Genomic DNA, 27,343 nt, shown 5'->3' with positions numbered 1-27,343 from the left:
CAGGTTCCTGCTCATAAAATATTTTCTTTTACCAATAAGTTCAACTGTATTTCACACTTTCTCTACTATCATATTCTGGTATCTGGTTTTACTTTGAGGTCTTAATCCATTTGAAATTGAGATTTGTGCAAGGTGATAGTCTGTTTTTGTTCATCTGCATGAAGCTATCCAGTTCAACCAGCCCCATACATTTTCTGAAGATGTTGGCTTTTCTCCAGTGTTTTGTGGGGTTGTCTTCTTCTTCTTCTTCTTCTTCTTCTTCTTCTTCTTCTTCTTCTTCTTCTTCTTCTTCTTCTTCTTCTTCTTCTTCTTCTTCTTCCTCCTCTTTTCCTCCTCATCTTCTTCCTCCCTTAAACTATGGTGCTCATGGGTGTGCACAGTTATGTCTGGATCTTCAGTTCTATGTGATACCTTTTTAACTTGAAACCTGGAATTATGATATCTTCACCAGTTCTTTTTATTATAGAGTATTGTTTTACATGTCCTGTTTTTTGTGTGTTTTATATGAAGTTTGAAATTATTTTTTGAAATTTCTGTGAATAATTGTGTTGGGATTTTGATGGTGATTCCATTGTTTGTATATAGCTTTTTGTAAAAAGGTCATTTCCAAAATATTCATACTTATTCATGAGCATGGAAGTTTTTCCTTCTTCTGAATTTTTTCAATTTCTTTCTTCAACCTCTTAAAATTTTTATTATAAAAGTCTTTCATTTGCTTGATTATTTATTCCAATATAGTTTATTTTTCTGAGGCTATTGTGAAAGGCATTATGTCCCAATTTTTTCGCAGTACATTTGTCATTGTACACAAGAAGGGGACTGATTTTTCTTTGTTAATTTTGTAACATGCTACCTCATTGATATCAACTGTAGACAATTCTTGGAAGATTATTTAGGGTCTTTGTAGGCATAAAACCAAATCACCTTAAAATGAGAGTTCTTTGATTTCTTCTTTTCCTGTTTGTGTCCCCTGGATGTCTTTTACTTACTACTTTAGCTATGACTTTAATCATTATTATTGAACAGATATTAAGAGAGTGCATTTGTCTTGTTTTTAATAGAAATAACTTGAGATTTTCTAATTTTAGAATAGTGTTGGCAGTGGGTTTGTTGTAAATTACCTTCATTAAATTGAAATATGTCCTTCATATTCCTAGTCTCCCCAGGTCTTTTATCACAAAGGGATGCTTGATTTTGTCAAAGTCTTTTTCTACATCTAATGAGATGATAATGTGGTTTCTGTTATTTAATTTGTTTATGTGGTGGATTGTGTTTACTGATTTATATTGGCTGAACTATTCCTAAATCTCTGGGATAAATCCTACTTGATTATGAAGAATAATCTTTTTTATGTGTTCTTAAATTTGGTTTGCAAGTATTTCATTGAGAATTTTTTGCGTCTACATTGATATGTAATATTGGTTTATAATTTGCTTTAAGTCTTGTGTGATTTGAGAAATTGTGGCTTTATAAAAATAATTTGGAAATTTTCCTTCATTTTCTATTTTAAAGACCAGTTTGGGGAGGGCACTGGCATTAATTATTTGAATGTCTGGCAGAGTTCTACACTGAATCAATTTGGTCCTGGAATCTTTTAGATGTAAGATTTTTAATTATTGATTCTGTTTCAGTAAGTATTATGAGTCTGTTTAAATTCTTTATTTTATCCTGATTTAACTTTGGTTAACATATATACATCTATGTATCCAGAGAGAGAGAGAGAGAGAGAGAGAGAGAGAGAGAGAGAGAGAGAGGAGAGAGAGACTCACTCATTTTTAGGTTTTTATTTAATATGTCATTATGATCCTCTGAATTTCCTCAGTATTTATTGTAATATTTCCTTTTCATTTCTAATTTTATTAATTCAAAGATTCTCTTTTTTTGTTGAATTGATGAAAGGTTTGTCAATATTGTTGAATTTTTGAAGCTACCTTCCTTTACTCTGATATTTAGTCTTTTGAAATTTGTTAATAATTTGAGGCTGGATTTTGATTACTTTTTCCTGTTTACCTTTTTGTGGAGTTTTTCTTCTTGTTTTCTACAGCTTGTAAGTATATATTTAAATTATTAATATGAGATCTCTCCAGTTTTTCTGATATAGGCACTTAGTGCTGTGAACTTTTCTCTTAGACCTGCCTTTGTTGTGCCCCACAGACTTTGTTATGTTGTCTTTTCATTTTCATTCATTTTTAAAAAGTTTTTAGTTTACTTCTTGATTTCTGTATTGATTGAATTTGCATTCATTAGTGAGTTGTTTAGCTTACATTAGTTTGTGTAATTCCTGACATTCTCATTCTTGATATCTACATTTAATTCACACTTGTCAGACAGAATGCAGGATATTTCAACTTTCCTATATTTGTTAAAATAGGTTTGTGTTCTAATATGTGGTTCATTTTAGAGAAATTTCATTTGGCTGCATATAAAGTGAATTCTGAAGTATTTGGGTTAAATGGTCTGAAGATGTCTGCTAGGTTCATTTGATTTAGGTTATTTAACTCCAGAATTTCTAGGTTTGCCTGGATATTCTGCCTATTGGTAAGAGTGAGGTATTGAAGCATTCCACTGTTACTGTGTGGGGTGGTTTTAATGAAAATGGCCCCCAAAGGCTTTTAAGGAGTGACATTAATTGAAAGAATTAGGATGTATGGCTTTGTTGGAGTAGGTATGGCCTTTTGGCAGGAGTATGTTACTGGGTGTAGAATTTGAGGTTTCAAAAGATCAAGCCAGGCTCAGTGTCTCTTTTTCTGCTGCCCTAGGATCCAGATATAGAATGCTCAGCTATCTCTCCAGAATCATGTCTGTCTTCATGTCACCATGCTTCCCACCATGACAATAATGGAGTAAATGTTTGAACTGTAAGTCAGATCCAACTAAATATTTTTCTTTGTAAGAGGTACTGTAGTCATGGTATCTCCTTACAGCAATAAAAAACATAACAAATACACTATGTTAGGGGAAATATGTGATTTTTTTGATTAGTAGGATTTTGTTTTTATGAAATAGCAGCAAGATGGATACTGTTTTCTAGTCCAAGTTGTTAGTCTTTGTCTTTTTTATGGGGAATTGAGACTGTCAATATTGAACGCTATTAGTAAACAATAAGTAAACAATATTTTATTCATTTCTGTTAAGTGTTGTTCTTTTATTGTTGCTTTGTAAAACTTTTGTCCATTTGGTTAACTGTTTTGTGATTATTCGTTCCTGAGTGTAGAAAAAAATCATTTAAATTATTTATTTTTAATTTTTTTTTGATCATCACAACTCACAGTCTTGCTCAGTATAGTAGCATGATCAGGCATCTTTGGAGGGCAATGTAAACAGAACTATGGTTATCCTGGGTTGGCAAAAAAGGCAGCAAGTCTCAAGGGAATAGATTTAGTCTGGCAGGAGGGGCTTCCCATAGGTAGTTGCACCAGGTCAAGGGGTATCCTAGAGAAACCAAAATGTAGTAGGGAAAAGAGGACACAGGTAACCTATCTGAGTCCCTTACAATGGTTGTGGTTGTGGGATCCCTGGAATGTGTGGGTCTGAGGTTGACATAGAGTGAAGATGGGCTGGGTGTAACGACTGAGGATAGTGGTAGAGGAATAACTTGATGAACATGGTGTGTTCTCATATGTGGTAACAAGACACAAGGGGAGGGGGATGGTCTGGGAAGATCTCAGAAATTCCTGTTAACATTTTTTTTTTGGCTTTTTGAGACAGAGTTTCTCTGTGTAGCTTTGGAGCCTGTCCTGGAAATCACTGTAGACCTGGCTGACCTAAAACTCACAGAGATCTGTCTGCCTCTGCCTCTGCCTCTGCCTCCCAAGTGCTGGGATTAAAGGTGTACACCACCACTACCCAGCTTACAAAATTTAATACTATCATATTTCATTCACAGTATTAGCTAGGTGCATTACATAAGTTAGAAATAACCTTTTCAAGTCTCTCAGGGCTAATATGAAGCAACCCACTTATTCAATAAATGAGATGTCTCTAAGGTCTCTGGAGTCTCATGCCTTCTACTAAGTCTCATTATGATAATGGTACTTATGCTTAAGTAAATAGGTATGAAAAAATATCTACAATTAGGCCTGTAAATAGAGCCTAGTGGCAGAGAGCTTGCCTAACATGTGCAAGTTACTAAATTCAGTTCCCGGAATGGAAAAAAATTCAAATGGTTTTAAGAAACAATAGTTTCCCAAATGTTTCAAATTTATCCAGAAAAGAAGTTGGGCAAACCAAATTAAATATTGTTAATAAAACTTACTAGGATTTAAAATTAAATTAAAATTACACATAAAGAATCTGGATTGATGGAGATTTCAGAATTCAGTGCTCTTATATATGGACATTTGTCATTTAGGCATTATAAAATTTCCTCAGCCTCAATAGCATATTAAAGTGAAATAATGTTAATTTCTAATTCATAAGGACTTGGCCTCTGTCTTTGATACCAAACACTTAAGTCCCCTGTCAAAGTTGCTACTGTTATCTTGTGATTCTTCACTGCTGTAATTTATTGGCTATTTGCTTTATTTAATGAATCACCTTCACAATCTGTGTTGTCATTGTTCTTTGTAGATGGTCCCCACTGGATCCTCTGAGTCTTGAACTCCTAAAGCTCCTCTGTGGTCAATGACAAGGTCAAGGTGGACCCAATGTCAAGGCATAATGTTTGTGCTCACATCCATTTGAAATGCCTTTTGTAAACCCATCTTCTATCTCCTCTGACCTTCAGGCTACTGATTTTCAGGCTTGGAACTTTGTTTCTTCAGCAACTTAGAGGCAGCTTTATGCCATAATCACCTTACCCAGCTTTGCATCCTCATCTTTCCTCATTGCTTCTCTGACTACTCTACTCTTCTTTATCTCCAAACAAAAACCCTTTGCTTACAAAATCACACAGATGAGATAAACTACATATCATCAAATAGAACCCAAGTCCAAGACTCTACACAGCAGAAAGCCCTGTAAAAGACAACTTTGTAGTGCTATAAATCATTTGTTAGCAGTAATTTATTATCATTAGTGGGGCTAATGCTAGGATACATTTAAAAACATCTTGAGTTCTCTCCTCAAGCAAAGCAAGTTAGTGTTCAGGAATCCCAGCTTTTACTCAGTTTGAGAAGACATTCCAAATGCATTTTTAAACTGCATGAACTATACTTTCCTTCTTTGCTATGGTAAACATGTTATAAAAAGGATTAAAGGGACAAGTACATAATGTTTCTTTACAGCCTTTGTAAACCCATAGGTGAGACACTACTGTAATAGAAGGCAGACTAACACAAGAAAATTAACCTCATTAATGTGAGCTCATTCCATTTTATAGTCAGGAAGAAACTCTCTCCAGAGAGTAGAACGTTTAATTTAAAAAGCCTTCTCAAATATCATTTTAACAAAGAAAGAAAGGAAAGAAGGAAGGAAGGAATAAAGGAAGGAAGAAGAAAGGAAGAAAGAAAACAAACTTAGATAGTGACAAACAAAGGAAGAAACAAGCAATTCCAGAAGCAAGGGGACGGAGATGAAGCAGTCTGCTTGTTGATTCCTCTCTCATCTCCTTTCTCTGGGCTGGTATGTGGTTGTCTCCACAGAGGAGGTTTATATCCCACCTTTAAGGCAAAAGAGAGGAAGGGCAGAAGTGCCTCCGAATTTTAAATTTCTTCAGTTCTGTCACCCTTAAGTATTTTAGTGATATATAACCTTGTTTTCCTTCAGAACAATTAAATTTCATCTCTTAAACTTGTTCTTAGTTAACTGATATTAACTCCTATAATTCGTTACATTGGAACAATAGTTTTGAAAATTTAGTACTGTTTGTGGGAATCACACTAGAAATTTAGAATATGGTCCACTCAAACTTTCTTATCAAATTACCTTTATCCTCTCAGAAAAGTTCCAATTCTTCCATTATTTTCATCCTCTCCTTCATCATGTCCTTCCCTTCATCCCTATTGTTGAGACTTTCTATGGATTTTGACTTAGGTTTTATTTTATTGTTGTTTATTTTATTGTTTGTTTCCCACTGGAAATTTCTATTTGGTTTCCATCCAGTATTTCTAATTATTGAATTCTTATACAATGAGCTGATATTTTCTGTGGGATATTTGATCACACTGTGAACCCTGAGTTTGTATTAATTAAATAATACCTTGGATCAGGAGTCAGAGCCAGAAACTAGTTGGCAGAAAGTAGCCATAAAGAGTTAGAGAGTGACCAGAAAAATGGGTAGAGAAAAGCATAGGAAGTAGTAGGGAGGAACTTCGGTTTAGTAGTCTTTTTGTTGTTTGTTTGGGATGGAGGAAGAGACTCTCTCTTGCTGGGTGACTGGCTAAGTAGAAATGTCAAATGGTTGCTTCTCAGCCTCTCTGCGCTAGCAGGGTTTCACCCCAGCATCTAACTCCTGAGTCTTTACTGGTAAAATTGAACAATACAGACTTAAGAACTACATTTGGCTACAGAGGCAGTGGCAGTTCTGGCAGGACACAGAAGCCCCTCTGAGCCTCCACCTGAGCAGAAGGGCAGTGATTGTGGAGCCACAGCCAGTAGCTGAAACAGCAGTAGATTAGGGTGCAGCCACTGTGCCAATGATAAAACAACAGACATTTTCATTTTATTTAGCATTTTTTATATTGTCTTGTGCTTAGTCCAATAATTTATTTTCTTATTTGTGTTCAGATAAAATCCTTATATCTTAATTTGAAGTTTTTTTGTTTTGTTTTTTTCTGGGATTTCATCCAATTCACTTTAACTTGGGGTCATTGTTTTACAATTAACAGTTTTTGGTTGCTATAAATTACCTTGGCTTTTCATGTACTTTTTGTTTTTGTATTGGGGCTTATGCATACAGAGCTAGGTCATTGGTTAACTTTATTTCTTCTTCATTTGTATTTGAAGATTAACATTTCTTTTGAGTTTGCATATTCTACTCATTCATTACCCTCTGACACACTGGCCTATTAAATTTGATCAAAATATATTGTATGAAATTCTCAAGGCATAAATAAAAACAAAAAATGTTTCCTTCCAGTGAAGTCACTGCATCTGTGATGTTTTAATCATTATTAAAGTTGGAAATAAGCTATTCTGAAGTACACACTTCTAATTATCTCTAAAATACAGTGGATGATAAATTGAGTATATAGTAAGACCCTTACCATGTTATTAGATCATGCACAATTGCATCTTCAAGTCTCTGGTCATTATAACCTGGCCAGATCTCATTGTCTGAAGAATTCAGTCCTCACCCTCTCTACTTTTCTTTCTGTAACAGAGTTAAGAGATCACACTTTGCTGTGGTTTTTATAGCCCCTTGTTTATAGTTCTACCCCATTACATGTTTTCTCCATCATCTTTGTCATATAGGCTGTGTTGAACTAAATCATGTTTCATAGAACCTCCTGTCACCCTTCATTTGTGGTGTTTCTATAAAGGTATTCTTGTGGGCCTTTACCTGTCATGTACTCTCTGATTTCTACCTTTCCTATTCTTTCTTTTGCCTATCTTCTTAGTTTTTCACATAGTATATCCTGACAATGGTTTCCTGTCCCTCTAATCCTCCCAGTTCCTTTCCACCTCGTCTCCTCCAACCCCATCTCACATGAATCTACTTCCTATCTCTCATTAGAAAAGACCAAGCTTCTAAGAGATAATAATGGCAACAAACTAAAATATAGTAAGATAAATACTATCACATCAAAACTGAACAAGACAAACCAACAGAAGTAAAAGAGCCCAAGGAAGGCACAAGAATCTTAGACCCACTCATTTTCATACAGAAATCCCATAACTAGAAGCCATATTTTCATTTCGTTGCTTGAAAATTCTTCCACATTCTGGTTCCTCTTAAATTCTACACATACTTTGAGGTAACAGAAGAAAATATCAAGTGAAATAGCAATATTTTGTACCTCAATGTATCATCCTCAAGAGCCTTCCCTCCTCTTTGCAGCATCCAAGGTATTACTCACTCCAGCTCAGCCCTTACTGCAGAATAAAATCCATTTTGTGTGCGTGTGCGTGTGTGCGTGTGTGTGTGTGTGTGTGTGTGTGTGTGTGTGTGTGTGTGTGTGTAAGAGAGAGAGAGACAGACAGAGAGAGAGAGAGAGAGAGAGAGAGAGAGAGAGAGAGAGAGAGAGATCTTCAAAGCCTGGTCCTAGATTCATTCTGACCACAGGCATTTCAGGAATCTTGGGAATCATCTAAACTTGAGCTCAAATATCCAAGACTCTTCACTTGCTAAGGCACAGCACTAGCAAACAGGCAAATATGAGACTTTTTATAGATCAAATAACCCTTATTTATAGAGTCACTCCCATTTCTGCCTCTGAAGTCACATATCATTTCCTCTGACCCTAGGTTTAATTCATTCTGTTTGGAAACCAGTCTTCAGCCGTATAATTTATAGTGTATGTGTGTGATGCCTAGGTTGTGTGTTGTGTTCTTTGCATTTCCTCAATGTCTACTGTGCTTGTGATGTCTAGTGTATATATGGTAGATATTGAAGTCTGATATATAGTGTGTTATATTGTATAGTATGTGTATGATGTATATTATATGTATGTTGTACAGTATGTGTGTGATATATCGTATGTATTACAGGGAGTGTGTGAGTGATGTACGTGTTTCTGATGTATAGTAGGTGTAATATATAGTGATATCTAGTGATGTCATGTGTCTGTGCTATATAATGTGTGTGATATATAATATATTTTTACTATGTATTGTGTATATACATGATGAGTTGTATGTTATATAAGGAGTATAATGTGTATTCATGGTCAATAAGGAGATTTGATTTGTGGTAGACACAACTTTCTTGGTTATTTGGAAGATAAATTGTAGAGTGAGGAAGACAAGAATCAAGTGAGTCAACCCTATTCAAATTTGCAGCTTTATTTATGAAGACATTTTATCACTGCTACTGTGTTATCACCATAAGATATATATCTTAGTTACACTTTGTTAACAATAATGTCAGTGTGTATCTTCCAAATGATTTCTTTCACTATTGATGGCCAGAGAGCAGCTAGAATAAGTTGTCATTGATTAGAATGCATAGACATCAGAAAAGCTCTACCATTTTAAGTTTATTTCAATTGAATATTGTACCCTATTGATAATACACAAGCTGATATTTATTTATGATTTTAATATCTTTATAACGATTACAAAGATTCATGCCTCAGTTTTATAATTAAATTTTATTGCATGTAGACAAAAGTGAAACCAAACTGTAATGTATAAATAATTCTAAAAGCAACATTTCAATGAACATGAACATTTTCTATATTATATGGAAGTTTGATGTCATAGCTCAGTTGGGAGTATTTTTTTCTTCATAATATATATAGTGGTAGCTTTTTAATAAATCACATGTAAGGAAATGCAATAATTTATTCCTTCAAATACAGAGAAATGTGAACTCCTCAAAACCTAGCCTTCCCTACTTTGTCTTGTGGACTAAGCATCCTGTACTTCTAGGGAGAAGTACCTCTTTAGTAGTGAATGCAGAATCAAGGCATCATAGGAAAATGACTTGACAAGAAGGAAAAATCTAAAGATACTTTAAGAAACCCATCAACACCACCATGGTTCAATCTCCCATCTTCAATAGTAACTTACAAAGTCTCCTTGCAAACTTGGACTTCTTATAGTAGTTGCAAGAAAACCTATACCTCCTTTCTGCAAACATCTTCTTGGACTTACATGAACTCTGGTTGACCTCATCTGCTTCCTCGTTTCTTCTAGATTCAGCCACACCAAGCTTTGTCTGCTCCTCTGCTTTCCCACCACTTTCCTGCCTCTTCCCTCCTCAAAGTGCCCTCCTTTCAGGGCATTGCCTTGTAAGAGGACATTCTGTCCTGACAACCATTCCCAAACAGAGACTTTACAGCAATTATAAATGTTCAACCAATAGCTTAGACTCATTACTATCTATCTCATATTTTAAATTAACCCATATTTCTTATTTATGAACTGCCATGTGGCATTAACTCATTTCAGCATGACACATCCAACTTGCTTTTCTCTGCATCTGTTACAATTACCCAGACTCTGCCCTTCTTCATACTATCTTTTTTCCCTGAAGACCTCTGTTAACTTCTACCTGTCTATTTATTGGCCAGTTAGCTTCTTTATTAACCCTGTCACAGTGAAACATATTCACATAGTGTGAAAGAATATTCCCCACTGCTGCTTCTCCCCACTGACCTCCCAGGACACCATCTCAGGGTAACCTTCCTAACCTTGTTAATATGGTTTTATAAATGAGTCCTCCAGATCTCAGTTGTGTATTTTATATAATGTATATAACTCTTTGAAATTATTCTATGTGTTCAATTGTTCATCTTCTCACAAAGATATAATTCCCCACCTGTGTGGCAGTAGAGGCTCACTGTGTTTTTACCATTAGCTCTCAACAGTGCTCTATTGAATGAATAAATAAGTAAACTAAAGTCAGATAATTTAATATGAGGAAGGAAAAAATGACCCTCAATGGGTTTGGAGGATGTATTTATGTAAAAACTAAAAAAAATTCAGAAGAAAATGGAAGCATATGAAGTTAAGTAACAAGTGAAATGTTAGTACACACAAAAAGAGAGTCAAATCCAGCCATGATGGTAGAGATGGGCACAGATTGGAACTGGCTATGCTGATCCTGTGAAACATACAGTTATTTGGGGGAAATAGACAGATGGAGAGCAGCTTGCAAATTTTGAGATGGGGAAAGAGCACATGCTACGCCATCAAGCCCATGCAAGGCTGAATGTACTGTCAAAAAGCTGATTCAGGAATCTGGCCTTGGGAGATGCAGTGCACTATGGAGATTATGCAGAAGTTTATACAGCTTCACATCTTCAGGTCTGTACTTGATACGTGAATACAATTCCTCATTTGCATGTCCCTGATGTTAGTGGACTAAATATTATTTTTTAAAGTAAATTTTATTATTATTATTATTTTATTTTTTCATTATTTTTAATTACTCATATTTACATATCTATCCCCCCATTCCCTTGCCCTCCCCTCCTCCCATGCTTCCCACCCAAACCCTCCCCCCCACCCCACCAGGGATAGTGAAGCCCTCTTCCAAGGACCTAGAAAGTCTGTCATATTGTTTGGGGGAGGGTCTATACCCTCCTTGCTGTATCTGGGCTGCAATAGTATCCCTCCATAAGGAATGGGCTCCCAAAGTCCATTTGTGCTCTAGGGATAAAGACTGACTCCACTGACAGAGGAGCCATAGACTCTTAGGCTCCTAGCTGGTACCCACATTCAGAGGGTTTGGTTTGGTCCAATGCTGTTTCCCCAGCTTTATGATTAGGGTCTCCATTCTATCAGTAGGTCAGGTCCACTGTTTCTGCAGGTCTCTCCATCCCTGTCTTGGCTCCTTTGCTCAACCCTCCTCCCTCTCCACAATGGAATTCCAGTAGTATGGTTCAGTGCTTAGTTATGGGTGTCTGTTTCTGCTTCGAACAGCAACTGGATGAAGACTCTCCTTCCTCTCCCTGCCCGCAGGCTCCAATTTGGTCAGGGGTTCTTGTCCCCATCCTCTTCTTCGAGGGACTATGCAATCTTCTCTTGGGGTCTTCCTTGTTTCCTAGCTCCTCTGGCAGTGTGGAATGTAGACTAGTGAGTGATCCTTTGCTCTATGTCTAAAATCTAAAATGAGTGATTACATCCCATGTTTATCTTATTGTGACTGGGTTACCTTACTGAGGATGGTTTCTTCTAGTTTCATCCAATTGCCTGCGAATTTAAAGATTCCATTGTTCTTTTCCGCTGAGTAGTACTCCATTGTGTAAATATACCACATTTTCTCTATCCATTCTTCAATTGAGGGGCATTTAGGTTGTTTCCAGGTTCTGGCTATTACAAATAATTCTTCTATGAACATAGTTGAACATATGTCCTTATTGTCTGAGTATGCATTCTTTAGATATATGCCCAAGAGAGGGATTGCTGGGTCTTGAGGTAAACTGATTCCCATTTTCCTGAGAAACTGCAATACTGATTTTCAAGGTGGTTGTACAAATTTGCACTCCTACCAGCAATGGAGGAGAGGTCCTCTTTCTCCACATACTCTCGAGCATAGATTGTCATTGGTGTTATTGATTTTAGCCATTGGGACAGGAGTAAGATGGTATCTCAGAGTTGTTTTGAGTTGCGTTTCCCTGATGGCTAAGGATGTTGAGCATTTTCTCAAGTGTCTTTCAGCCATTTTGAATTACTCTCTTGAGAATTCTCTATTTAGTTCTGCACTCCATCTTTTAATTGTGTTGTTTGGTGTTTTGGTGGCTAGCTTCTTGAGTTCATTGTATATTTTGGAAATCAGCCCTTTGTCAGATGTGGGGTTGGTGAATATCTTTTCCCATTCTGTGGGCTGGTGTTTTGTCTTGTTGACAGTGTCCTTTGCTTTACAGAAGCTGCTCAGTTTCAAGAGGTCCCATTTATTAATTATCAATCTCAATGTTTGAGAAACTGTGTCTTGTACCAATTTGTTCAAGGGTGCCATCTAACTTCTCTTCTATTGTGGCTGAATTTATGTTGAGTTCTTTGATCTATTTGGATTTAAGTTTAGTTCATGGCAATAGATATGGATCAATCTGCAATTTTCTACATGTTCTAATCCAGTTACGCCAGCACCATTTGTTGAAGACGCTTTCGTTTTTCCATTGTATAAATTTAGCTTCTTTGTCAAAAATCAGGTTTACAGAAGTGTGTGGGTTAATATCAGGGTTTTTAATTCGATCCTATTGGTCAACCTGTCTATTTTTGTGCCAATACCAAGATGTTTTCAGGAGTATGGCTCTATAATAGAGCTTGAAGTCAGGGATGGTGATGCCTCTGGAAGTTTCTCTATTGTACAGGATTGTGTTGGCTATCCTGGGTTTTTTGTTTTTCCATATGAAGTTGAGTACTGTTCTTTCAAGTTTTGTGAAGAATTGTGTTGGGACTTTGATGGGAATTGCATTGAATCTGTAGATTGCTTTTGGCAAGATTACCATTTGTACTAGGTTGACCCTACCTATCCAATAGCATGGGAGATCTTCCTATTTTCTGGCATATTCTTTAATTTCTTTCATTAAAGACTCAAAGTTCTTACTATACAGATCTTTCTTGTTTTTGGTTAGTGATACCCCACGATATTTTTTTTTGTTAGTTGCTATTGTAAAGGGTGATGTTTCTCTGATTTCTTTTTCAGCACATTTATCTTCTGAATATAGTAGGCTACTGATTTTTTTTTTTAGTTAATCTTGTATCCTGCCACATTGCTGAAGGTGTTTATCAGCTGTAGCAGTTCCCTGGTAGAGCTTTTAGGGTCACTTATGTAAACTATCATATCATCTGCAAGTAGTGAAAATTTGACTTCTTCCTTTCCAATTTGTATCCCCTTGATCTCCTTTTGTTGTCTTATTACTCTAGGTAGAACTTCAAGTACTATACTGAAGAGATATGGAGAAAGCAGACAGCCTTGGTTTGTCCCCGATTTTAGAGGAATGGCCTAACCATCCATTTAGTTTGATGTTGGCTATTGGTTTGCTGTATATTGCTTTTATCATCTATAGGTATGTTCCTGTAATCCTTGATCTCTCCAAGATCAATCCTTGATCATGAAGGGATGTTGGATTTTTTTCAAAGGCCTTTTCAGCATCTAGAGAGATGATCATGTGTTTTTTCTTCTTCAGTTGGTGTGTATGGTGGATTACATAAATGGATTTTTCGATGTTGAACCATCCCTGCATTCTTGGAATCAAGCCAATTTGATCATGGTGGATGATTTCTCTGATGTGTTTTTGGATTCAATTTGCCAGTATTTTGTTGAATATCATTGTGTTGATATTCATGAGGGATATTGGTCTGTAATTCTCTTTTTTTGTTCTGTCTTTGTGTGGCGTGTGTAACAAGGTAATTGTAGCCTCATAGAAAGAGCTTGGCAATGTTGCTTCTGCTTCTATTGTGTGGAACAATTTGAGGAGTACTGGTATTAGCTCTCCTTTGAATTTCTGGTAGAATTCTGCAGTGAATCCATCTGGCTTTTTTTGGTTGGTAGATTTTTGATGATTGCTTCTATTTCATTGGGGTTATTAGGTCTGTTTAACTTGTTTATCTGTTCTTGATTTAATTTTGGTAAGTGATTTTTATCCAGAAAATTGTTAATTTCCTTTAGAAATTTCCTTTTCCAATTTTGTGGAGTACAAATTTTCAAAGTATGACCTGATGATTCTCTGGATTTCTTCAGTGTCCATTGTTATGTCCCCCCTTTCATTTCTGATTTTGTAATTAGCATGCTCTCTTTCTACCTTTTGGTTAGCTTGGATAAAGGTTTGTCTATCTTGTTGACTTTCTCAAAGAACCAACTCTTTGTTTCATTGAGTCTTTGTTTTCCTAGTTTCTACTTTATTGATTTCATCCCTCAGTTTGATTATTTCCTGGCATCTACTTCTATGGGGAGTGTTTGCTTCCTTTTGTTTAGAGTTTTCGGTTTGCTGTGTGACTCTTCTCTAGTTTCTTCATGTGGGCATTTAGTGCTATGAACTTTCCTCTTAGCACTGCTTTCAAAGTGTCCCATAGTTTTGGGTATGCTGTGTCTTCATTGTCATTGAATTCCAGGAAGTCTTTAATTTCTTTTTTTATTTCTTCCTTGACCCAGGAATGGTTCAATTGCTCATTATTTAATTTCCATCTGTTTGTATGGTTTCTGCAATTTGTGTTGTTGTTGAGTTCTAACTTTAAAGCATGGTGGTCTGATAAGATACAAGGGGTTATTCCATTTATTTTTTGTATCTGTGTAGGTTTGCTATGTTGCCAAGTATGTGGTTAATTTTAGAGAAAGTTCCATGTGGCACTGAGAACAAGGTATATTCTTTTGTGTTTGGATGGAATGTTCTATAGATATCTGTTAAACCCAATTGGGTAATAACATCTGTTAGTTCTTTTGTTTCTTTGTTATGTTTCTGTGTGGTGGTCCTATCTAGTGGTGAGAGCGAGGTGTTGAAATTTCCTACTATAAGTGCCTGAAGTTTTATGTGTGATTTGAGCTTTAGTAATGTTTCTTTTACAAATGTTGGTGCCTTTCTATTTTGGGCATAGGAAGTCTCAGGATTGAGACTTCATCTTGATGGACTTTTCCTGTGATAAGTGTGAAATGCCCTTCCTCATCTCTTTGATTGATTTTAGTTTGAAGTCTAATTTGTTAGATATTAGGATTGCTACCCCAGCTTGTTTCTTAGGTCCATTTGATTGGAAAATCATTTCCCAACCCTTTATTCTTAGGTACTGTTTGTCTTTGAAGTTGTGATGTGTTTGTTTCTTGTATGCAGCAGAAGGATAGATTCTGTCTTCCTATCCATTCTGTTAGCCTTTATCTTTTTATAGGTGAGTTAATACAATTAATATTGAGGGATATTAATGACCATTGATTGTTGATTCTTATTTGTTTTTGATTTGTAGTTGGTGGTGTTATTGTGTGTAGATTTCCCCACTTTTTTGGCATTTGGTAAAGTGGGATTATCTATTGCCTATGGTTTTTTGAGTGTAGTTATCTTCACCTCATCAAGGTGTCCCATATTTCTTGGATATTTTGTGTTATGGATTTGTTGGACTTGAGATTTTCTTTGGTTGATGACTGTATATCCTCTAATGAGTCTTCAACACCTGAGATTCTCTCTTCCATCTCTTGTATTCTATTGGTTATGCTTACATCAGTGGTTCCTGATCATTTACCCAGCTTTTCTATTTCCAGAATCCCCTCATTCTGTGTTTTCTTTATTGATTCTACTTGTGCTTTCAAACTGTGAACTGTTTGAATTGTTTCCTTCATTGTTTGGTTGTTTTTTTCTTGGTTTTCTTTAGATTCTTTAAGGGATTTGTTTATTTCTTGAATTTTTTGGTTTGTATTTTCCTCCATTTCATGTAATTTTTTGCTTGTTTTTTCCTCTATTTCTTTAATGGGTTTTCTTTTTTCTTCTTTAATGGTCTCTATCATCTCCATAAGATAATTTTTAAGGTCTATCTCTTTTTCATCCTCTGCATTGGGCTTTTCAGTTCTTGCTGGTATGGAGTCCCTAGATTCTGGTTGTGTCATATTGGTATTTCTGTTGTTGAGTGTGTTCTTACTCTGTCTTCTTCCATCCCTTCTTCCAGTGGGTGCAGGTGGGGTCTCTCCCTCTCAGGTGGCAGGCAGAGGGCTCAGGCTCTTGTGGGAGCTGGATGGCAGAGGGCGGTGGATGGACAAGGGTGTGGTGTGTCCAGACTAAGGGTGGGCTTTGTGGTCTGGGTATGTCCACTCTTGTCCAGGTGGGCTCAGGCAGAAGCAAGCAGGGGTTTGATGGGGGAGGTTTGGAGGAAGTGCAGCACCCAGACTCTCCTGAAGCTCAGGTACCCAACACAGGACTGGACTAAACATTCTTAATTAGAGTTCTTGCTTGCTAACTGTTTTCTTATATGTAATTTTACTATGTTAAAGTTAATTCCTTCCTTTTTATTTAGACAGATAAGAGGAGATGTTGGGTAATGTCTTTCTGTATGCTGTAAATATATGTTTCTCTTATTGGTGCATAAAGATATTTTGGCCAATGGGCCAGAAATTTCCATCCACATGTCCACCACACAGGTATGTACATCCATTCAAGTCTGCCATCATTGATGTCTATATTAATTTCCTTGCTGAGTGAATTCAAGCATAATTAGCAGAAGTCAAAGTATGAGTTAAACAATGATGAATTTATTGTCTCTAGAAACAGAAGTATTTGTAGGAGAGGAACTATCAAATAAGTAAATAGAGTTCAAGAAGTTTATCCATATCAAATGAATAGATTAAGAATTTTTATTTTACCGTAGGAATCTAAAAGGCAAAGTCTGTTGACAACTTTTTCTGAACCAGTGGGTTGTGATTCACCCTCAGTGAAAAGGAAATCTTGGTTTCTATGGCAACAGTGTGCCAGTGTAAGGTGAACTGAAAGTGAAGATGAGCATCATGGTTTTATTCAGCTTACACAGGACCAATGAGAGACACATGATGTATCTTCCTGTGTCTTTTAGGGTGGATAATAATGTGAAAAGTTAAAGTCAAAGTGCAAATAAATATCGAACTACTTTTTCTTTTATCTATGAACATATGTGACCTTTCTGGAAGATTTTATCACCTAAACTAGAGCATGAAGTAAATTCCTTAGTGCTAGATTCATCACATAACTTGAGCCTGGAAGAATTTCTTCCAGTTTTCCATCAGGACTTACACCTGGTCTTTGAAGAAGTCACATGATATCATCACACATGTTACATTAAATTGTAAAACAAGTCAGGTCTCATTGTGGGATGTTCACATTTAAATATATATATATATATATATATATATATATATATTCCAGAGAATAATTTAAATCTTGTTTACATTGTAAATATTATTTTGACTATTCAGCAAATAGTCAGGTTTGTCAACTAAAAAAAGGGGCAGGAAAGAGGATCAGCTGTTAAGAGAGTTCATTGCATTCCAGAAGATTCCAACCCTGACTACAGAACCTACATCTGACAGTGCACAACCATCTGTAACTCCAGCTCCAGGGGATCCAATGATTTCTTCTGTACTCTGAGAGCACTCCATCACATGGATAAAAACACACATGCACATGAAAATAAAATCAATATTGATATAATATTCAAGTGTTTAAAAGGACATTTAATTAAGAATTTAGTGAGTATATTCTGGTTAGGTGAAATCCGCCCCCCCCCCAAATGAGGATGACAGTGATTAAAATAAGAGATTAAGATAGTGATATTACACAAACACACAATTAAGAAAGAGAACTACAGACCAATATCCCTCATGGACATTGATGCAAAAATACTTAATAAAATACTGGCAAATCAAATCCAAGACACATCAGAAAAATCATCCACCATGATCAAGGAGGCTTCATCCCAGGGATGCAGGTATGGTTCAACATATGAAAATCCATCAATGTAATCCACCATATAAACAAACTATAAAAGAAAAATCACATTATCATCTTACTAGATGCTGAAAAAACTTTGACAAAATTCAATACACTATCATGATAAAGGTCTTGGAGATATCAGGGATAATAGGAACCTAATTAAACATAGTAACAATCAATATACAGTGAACCAAGAGCCAACATCAAACTAAATGGAGAGAAACTCAAGGTGATTCCTATAAAATCAGAAACAAGACAAGGCTGCCCACTCTCTCCATATCTCTTCAATATTGTACTTGAAGTTCTAGCTAGAGCAATAAGACAACAAAAAAAGATCAAGAGGATACAAATTAGAAAGGAAGAAGTCAGACTTTCACTATTTGCAAATGATATTATAGTTTATACAAGTGACTCGAAAAACTATACCAGGGAACTCTCACAGTTGATAAACACTTTCAGCAAAGTGGAGGGATACACAATTAACTCAAAAAATCAGTAGCCCTACTATATACAGAAGATATATGGTCTGAGAAAGAAATCAGAGAAAAATCACCATTCACAATATCCACAAACAACATAAAATATCTTGGGGATGATGCTAATTAAACAAGTGAAATACCTGTATAGCAAGAAATTTGAGTCCTTAAAGAAAGAAATTAAAGAAGATACCAGAGAACGGAAAGATCTCTCATGCTCTTGTATAGGTAAGATCAACCTAGTACAAATGGCAATCTTGCCAAAAGCAATCTATAGATTCAATGCAATCCCCATCAAAATCCCAACACAATTCTTCACAGAACTTGAAAGGACAATTCTCAACTTTATATGGAAAAACAATAAATCCAGGATAGCCAAAACAACCCTGTACAATAAAGGAAATTACAGAGGCATCACCATCCCTGACTTCAAGCTCTATTATAAAACTATAGTCCTGAAAAACAGGTTGGTATTGGTACAAAAATAGACAGGTAGCCCAATGGAATAGAATTGAACACACACACCTATGAACACCTGATTTTTGACAAAGACTCTAAAATTATACAATGGAAAATAGAAAGCATCTTCAACAAAAGTTGCTGGCATAACTGGATGCTGACATATAGAAGACTGCAGATAGATACATATCTTTCACCATGCACAAAACTTAAATCCAAATGGATCAAAGACCTCAATATAAATCCCGCCACACTGAAGATCTTAGAAGAGAAACTGGGAAGTACCCTTGAAGGAATTAGTAAAGGAGACTGCTTCCTGAACATAACACCAGTAGCCAGACACTGAGATTGACAATTAATAAATGTGACTCTATGAAACTGAGAAGTTTCTGTAAGGCAAAGGACACAATCAACAAGATAAAATGCTAGCCCACAGAATGGGAAAAGATTCACCAACCTCACATCTGACAGAGGGCTGATCTCCAAAATTTTAAAGAACTCAAGAAGCTAGTCTCCAAGACCACCAAACAATCCAATTAGAAAGTGGGGTACAGAATTAAATAGAGAATTCTCAAAAGAAGAGTCTAAACTGGCTAATAGACACTTGAGAAAGTGCTCAACATCCTTAGCCATCAGAGAAATGCAACTCAAAACAACTCTGAGATACCATCTTACTCCTGTCAGAATGGCTAAAATCAAAAACACCAATGACAGTTTATCCTGGAGCAGATGTGGAGAAAGGGGAACACTCTTCCATTGCTGGTGGGAGTGCCAACTCATACAGCCACTTTGGAAATCAGTATGGAGACTACTCAGGAAAATGGGAATGAGTCTACCACAAGATCCAGCAATTCCACTCCTAGGAATATACCCAAAAGAAGCACATTCATACAACAAGGATATGTGTTTAACTATGTTCATAGCAGCATTATTTGTAATAGCCAGAATTTGGAAGCAACCTAGATGCCCCTCAACTGAAGAATAGATACAGAAAATGTGGTACATTTACACAATGGAGTACTGTTCAGCATAAAACAAAACAACAACACAAAAACCAATAGAATCTTGAAATTCATGGGCAAATGGATGGAACCAGAAGAAACCATCGTGAGTGAGGTAACCTAGTCACAAAAAGACAAACATAGTATGTACTCACACATATATGGATTCTAGACATAGAGCAAAGGATTACCAGTGTACAGTAACACCACCAGAGAAGCTGGGAAACAAGGAGGACACTAAGAGTGACATACATGGTCTCCCAGAGAGGGGAAAAGGGACAAGATCTCCTGAGTAAAGTGGGAACTTGCAGAGGGAGGGGAGAGGGAGTTAGGTGAAAGAGAAGGGGAGAAGAGGAGGGGTGAGAAGGACAGGAGGGAGCAGGAAGGTTGATTCAGGTGAAGAGTAGAAGAGAGCAAAATAAGAGATACTATAATAGAGGGAGATTATAGGTTTAAAGAGGAATCTGACACTAGGGAAATGTCCAGAGATCTACAAGGATGGCACCATCTAGCGATCTAAGCAATAGTGAAGAGGCTTTTTTAAATCCCTTCCCCAATAACGAGATTGATGACTACCTTTGATGCCATCCTAGAACCTTCATCTAGTCTCTGATGGAAGCAGAAGCAGACACCTACAGCTAAACACTGAAGTTAACTCCTGGAATCCATTTGTAGAGATGGAGGAATGATGAGCAAAGGGGTCAAAACCAGTCTGGTGAAAACCTCAGAAACAGCTGACCTGAGCAAGGGGGAGCTCATAGTCCCCAGACTGATAGCTGGGAAACCAGCATAGGACTCTTCCAGACCCCCTGAATGTGGGTGTCAGTGAGGAGGCCTCGGCAATCTATGGGGCCTCTGGTAATAGATCAGTATTTATCCCTAGCATATGAATGGACTTTGGGATCCCATTCCACATAGAGGGATACTCTCTCATCCTAGACACATGGGGGAGGGCCTAGGCCCTTCTCGAAATGATATGACAGACTTTGAAGATCCCCCATGGAATTGCTCACCCTCCCTGTGGAGCAGAAAGGGGAAGGAATAGGGAGTTGGTGGGGGGGGCAGGTGAGGAGGGGAGGGAGAGAGAACAGGGATTGATATGTAAAAGAAGCTTATTTCTAATTTAAATTAAAAAATAGAAAAAAGCACTGAAAAAACAAAACAAAATATGAATGCTAAAATATTCTTCACTTAAATATCAATTCCAATGAGAACAAAGTTATAGGTTTTCATTTGCAATCATCAGTCTATAGAATGAAGTAACCAGATACTCAATTTATTAATTTTGTGCAGAAAATATACAATATATTATTCTCATCCCACCTGGAGAAATGTCTATTTTTACCTTAAATGTGATTGACAAATTTTTCTAATCTGTCATGCTGAGAGTTAAGCAATCATTGATATTGATAAAGGAAGAGGACATAACTGTGTGGTTCTTGAATTAAATCTGATAAAATGAAGTGAACTATTTCAAAAATGTTAATGTGCTTTACATTTTTTTCCATTCTTTGGTAGTTTCCCATCAAGTATGCTATTCCCATGCACTTCCTATTTCCTCTGTGTCTGTCTGTCTTGCTTGTGGTGTCCCCCCAAGGACAACTTGAAAAGAAATAACAAAAATAAAATAAAAATTAAATATGCTAATAATAATATTAATTTAAAAACAAATAAAAATAAAAAACAAAAACAACAAAACAAAACAAAATAATTAAAAAAAATCCACTTCATTTCCCCCTCTTTCCCACCTATCCTTCATTTCTTTAATCTTAGTGGCATAGGATGCTTCTGTGTTTCAGGCATTATATACTTTTGTCCAAACAGCTTTACATAACAGGAATTAATTAATGATGAAGAGACTGATATTGGGCATCAAGTTTCAAGCTGAATATCAGAAAAACAAAGCATCTGGCCAGTACTTCTCGCCTCTAGCTCAGGCTGAAAGGTCTGATTCACACAAGAGCTCTTTACCAAGTCTCAGACTGCAACCTTTCCTCAGCGTGGCTGGAGAACAAATGCCTCTCTGAGACCTTGCTTCTGTATTGTATACTTCCCTAATGTTGGTATTAAAGGTATGAGCTATAATTCTCTTTTAGACTGATTTACTCTTGTGTAGATCTGGGTGGCCTTGGACTCACAGAGATCCATTTATCTCTGTGTGCTAGGATTAAAGGTGTGTATTTCCACCTCTTAGCTTCTGGCTACTGGGGTTAAAGGTGTGTGCCTGCCTTCTATGGCTTGTGGCTGACTTTTTTTGAATCCTCAGTCAAACTTTAATAAATCATGAAGAATGTATCATTATGGCTTTACTTGCAATTGTTCATTGTGTAATGTGTTGTTGCTCAAGTTCAAGACCTCTGGCGTATGGTACATCATCAATACTGTATTCCCACTATGTCTCCTCTTGGCTATCCTGCTGTTGTCCTGATTCCTGGAGATCCTGAGCCTATGAATCTGCAAGGCCAGCCCTTCACATGCTCTAGCAGGTCATAGACTGGGTAGACATTCGGGAGTGCCAACTAAAAAAACCCTGGATTTGTACCTGATAGGGAGCCGAGTTGTTCAGTTTGGGCTGCTGGTACCATCACTTTCAGGAGGTGGGTGGAGCCAGCTTTTCCAGGTCCGGGGTGATAGGGGTGGAAATAGCTTTCCCAAGTGTGAAGGGCAGGACCAATGAGGGTCAGGCTCATCTCTCTGGTAAGGGGTGATGTCTTTCCCTGTACCAGTGATGGGTAGGGCCAGCTCAGCACAGCCCTGCTACTTCAACACATGGCTAAACATATGACTAAAGTGGGTTCCTGTGGTAGCCCAGGCAATGTAAATCAATACAGACCCCAGATGCATCTGTACCATGGTTCCAGACATGGCCATCAGCACTTTGGGTCTGGATGAAACTATGGCTCTAGGTGGCAGTGCAGGACACTCAGATCTGAATGGACCCAGAATTAGCACATCCTGTGGTCCTCCATCTGGCTTCAGTTGGCAGCCTAGAACCTAGACATCTATGTGGCCCTTGGTGGCAACATGGGTCATGGACATTGACATAGAACTCAGTTGCAATGGGGCCACAGACCTAGACTCCGTCCTTGGGAGCAGCCTGGGCCTGGCTTTTACTTTGGTCCTGGGTGACAGTACAGGACACTCAGATCTGTATGACCTTGGTGGTATCATGATCCTCGGATACAATCATGCTCTTAGGTGTCAGCTCAGACTCCAGACATCCATACAGCCTTTGGTGGTAATAAAAGTCATGGACATCAATACAGACTTGGCTGTTGTAGGGCCATGTTCCCAGACACAGCCCCAGCCCACAGCTTGGGGCCCAAACATCTCCAATGGCCTGAGTGGCAGCACAGTCCACTCAGATTGTGATGACCCCTTTAGTGGCATGGGCTTCGGGCACCAACATGGACACAGGTGGTGGCCCACACCCCAGGCATCATCATGGCCTATGCTAGTTTGAATGTGATTGGCCTCCGTAATATCATAGAGATTAGCACTATTAGGAGGTATGGCTTTGTTGCAGTGGATATGGCTTTGTTGGAGAAAGTGTGTTATTGTGGGGTCTGGTTTTGATGTTTTATGCTCTGGATACTGCCCAGTGTCTCAATCAGCTTCCTGTTGCTTGCAAGATGTACGACTTTACACCTCCTCCAGCACCATGTCTGTCTACATGCTGCCATGCTCCCTGCCATGATGATAATGTACTGAGACCTCTGAAAGTATAAGCTGCCACTTCAATTAAATGTTTTATTTTATAAGAGTTACCATGGTCATGGTGTCTCTTCACAGAAATAGAAACACCACTAAGACACAGCTTTCAGTAGTTACAGCAGTGCCATGGACCCAGACATGGCCTTTGGCAGAAGCCCCAGCCACATGTCACCATGGCCCAAAGGAGTGGTCAGCAGAATACCCACAGTAGCCCATTCATCAGCTCCTATGCCTTTTCAGATCTGCCTCTTCCACTGGACATAAACAGTTCTACCTCTCTCTGTATCCCATCTCACCATATATCTCCTCACCGTAATGGTGCCCAACTTCCAGGTGGATTAGATTATGGTACTGGGCAGGCCCATGGTTTCTTCTACCTGTCCAGGCCAAGCAGCACCAGGTAGTTTTGTGGGTGTCCTTCATCTGCCTGATGCTACTGGGACTGGGGAGGCCCATGGTTTCCTTTACCCACACAGGTCAATGAACAGCAGGTGAACAAACATATCTTTTTTTAAACATTTCTTTTATTTTTGAGATTATACTGTAATATATCATTTCTTCTCTTTGCAGTAACATGGGTCCAGATGACACCATGACTAAGGCTGGTAGCATAGACCATCCAGATTGGAATGGACCCATAATGCCAAATCCCTTGGACCCCATCATCGCTAATGTGATGGGCTAGAACCAAGCATCCTTGTGGCCTTTGTTAGGAACACAGGCCATTGACATCAACACAGGTCTCAGCTACAGTAGGACTATAGACTCAGACATGTCTCTAGGCAGTAACTCAGGCCTGGATGACACCATGGACCTGGGTGGCAGCACAGGACACTCAGATCTGTGTGACTCCAGTGGAAGCATGACCCTTGGGCACAAACATGACCCCAGGTGTCAGCACAGACTTCTGACATCTGCACAGCCTTTGGTGGTAACCAGAGGTACAGGCATCGATACAGACCCTGGTTGCCAATATGGCTACAGACCCAGATATGACCCTCAGAGGCAACTTGGGCCAGGCAAACCCAGGCCCTGGATAGATTTACAGGCTACTAGGATTGAAATGGCCCAGACTGCTGAATGTCTATCAAACAGCAACATGACTGCAGGTGGTGGCCTAGAACCTGGGCATCCTTGTAGCTTTTGGTGGCAGCAAAGATTTTGGACATCCAAACAAACCCTGGCTGTTGAGGGACTAGAGGCACAGACCTGGTCCTTGGTAGCAGCTAGGCCTGGATGTCACCATGACTATGGGTGGTGGTGAAGGCCACTCAGTTCAGCATTACCCTAGATACAAGGTGGCTATTGGACACTGACAAGGCTCCAATTTCAACCCAGACCCCAGGCATCTTCATGGTCCTCAGTAGTAAAAGGTGCCATGGTTATCAATGCAGACTGTGGCTGTGACAGTGTTACAGACCCAGCCAAGGCTCTTGGCAACAGACTAGGCCCAGACATGAACATTGCCCCAGGAGGCAAGCAGGTTTCTCATGTCATCCTGGAACTTACAATACATGATTCTTCAGATATGCCTCTCTCTACAGGATCTGAGTCACTCTGCCTCTCTCTCTCCCATACCATACATTAGCTCACCATAATAGTACTCAACCCCCCAACTCTGCAAGGCTCCGGGATTGCCCATGATACTTTTTCCTGACTCAGAAGGAGTTACCCCAGGTTGACTTGTGGATGCTGGGAATTGAACACAGGTACTCTAAAGAATGGCCAATACTCTTAACAGGAAATCATCTTTCCAGCCCTTTGTATGTCTTTTCCTACAGGACAGAACATAGCTACACCATGTGTGCTATTCATTAAGGAAAAACATGCACATTCATTATTTAAATAATGGACTCATGCATGTGTCCACATAGAGGGTTCAACATTCTCCTTGATTAAAACAAGAATGCAGAAAGTTTTTCTCTCGACAGAATTCTTCTTTCTTCTTTTTTAAACATTTTATTCTTCTCTCATCCGTTCATCCTGTCCACATTTCCTCTCCTTCCACTCCTCCCAGTCCCTCCCACCACTTCCTTGCTCCCATACCTGAAAATTTTTAGACTGCTCGCCACAAAATAATGACATGGAGCCTTATTATTTACGAAAGTTTGACCTTAGCATAGTTCCCAACTAGTTCTTAAAACTTAAATTAACCCATTTATATTAATTTACACTCTGCCATGTTGCTCATTGCCTCTTCTCAGTACAATGCACCCCACTTCTTCCATGCCTGACTGGTAAATCCCTGTGTCTCAGATTTCTCCCAGAGTTCCTATCTCCTGCCTCTCTCTACTGGCCATTCAACATGTTATTAAACCAATTAGAAGGTGCCTTTCTCACAGTGTGATCAAATATCCTGCAACAGTCAACTCATTCTCTGTTACCCCAAGCAAAAAGAGCAGGCCTTTCAGGGATCTTTCAGGGTTATCTATCACACAACTCCTAAGAAGATACAATAAGACTGGACACAAACATTCATATCACAGCTGTTATAGCAACCCAGTAGTTTGTTTTATTTCCATCAGTGCCTAAGGTTGGTTATCCTGAAACTTGCTTCATAGGCCAGACTGGCCTCAGTCTCAAAGATCTACCAGCCTCTATTGCCGAGCACAATGTGGAGTCAGATCTAGATTGAATAACAGGTAGTTTATTAAGAAATGTACTCACGAAAGTCTGCTTAGCCAGGTGGCAGGGAGTGAGAGAAGGGGTCCTGTGTGAGCACCTCTAACTACTTAAACTTTTCCTGTGTCACTCTGACCACACCCAAGCTGCCAAGGTCAGCGGTACCTCTAATCATGCTTTCTCCCTAAAAATCCCCTTTTAGTCTAAAGAGAATTAAAACTTAACAGTGTAAATTATTTATAATTAACAATCATAAAGGTGAATTACAAGAAGATATAATAATCTACTAATATCACATCCTAAATATGTCTATTCCAACTAAATTCTAAAGTCATCTGAAAGAGATGTCCAAGCCTGAACACCTCCTTCCAATCCCAACCCTAAAACATAGGAAACTAGCCCTAACTAGGTGTACATTGTCCTTAGTGACAACAGTGGGGAAGGGGGTTGTATTCTCCAAGTTACTTCCTGCTGAGATAGCACAACAATAGCCTCATGAGTTCTTTAGGAAGAAAATGTTAGTGTAGTGAATGTCTTGAGTAGATTATATCCAGTCCGTGTTTGGTGGAAGATGCTTGATTGAAGATCTAGGTTGAAGTCCTTATCTTGATTGAAGTACTAGTATTGATTGGAGCCAGTACCTGAAGTTCTGGCCAGAGTGTCAGTTCAAATGAATCAAATTGGATCCAGTGGACTCAAGGAAGTGTGGCCCACTTGAGTTCTCTGGAGAGTTCAAAGATTGCTATTAGGCGGTTCTTCATTGGCTGTGTGCAACTCAAACATAACTGCTAGCAGAGAAATTTTGACTTTTCTATGTATGCATACCAGGAAAGGCAACAATGGGAAAATAACAATTATGAGGAAATGTATACTTTGAGAGAAAGAGCCAAGAAAAGACAAATAACAGTCCCCAATTTTTCTCTTATTAGCTTCTTATTAAGTACCATAAGAATTGCATATAATTCTGCCTTCTGTACAAAGTTATATGGACTTTGAACTACTTTACTTATCTCTCCTGACTTATATCCTGCCTTACCTGATTTGTTCTTATCAGTGTAGAAGGTGAGGACTCCAGAAATAGGACTTTTACTTACAATAAGTGGAAGGATACAGATTGTCTTTTTTATGAATTTAATTCGAT

This window comes from Cricetulus griseus, chromosome 8 (genome assembly GCF_003668045.3).
Source record: "Cricetulus griseus strain 17A/GY chromosome 8, alternate assembly CriGri-PICRH-1.0, whole genome shotgun sequence".
NCBI classification, from domain to species: domain Eukaryota; kingdom Metazoa; phylum Chordata; class Mammalia; order Rodentia; family Cricetidae; genus Cricetulus; species Cricetulus griseus.
The sequence above is the reverse complement of the archived record's forward strand: the minus strand, read 5'-3'. Positions refer to the sequence as shown.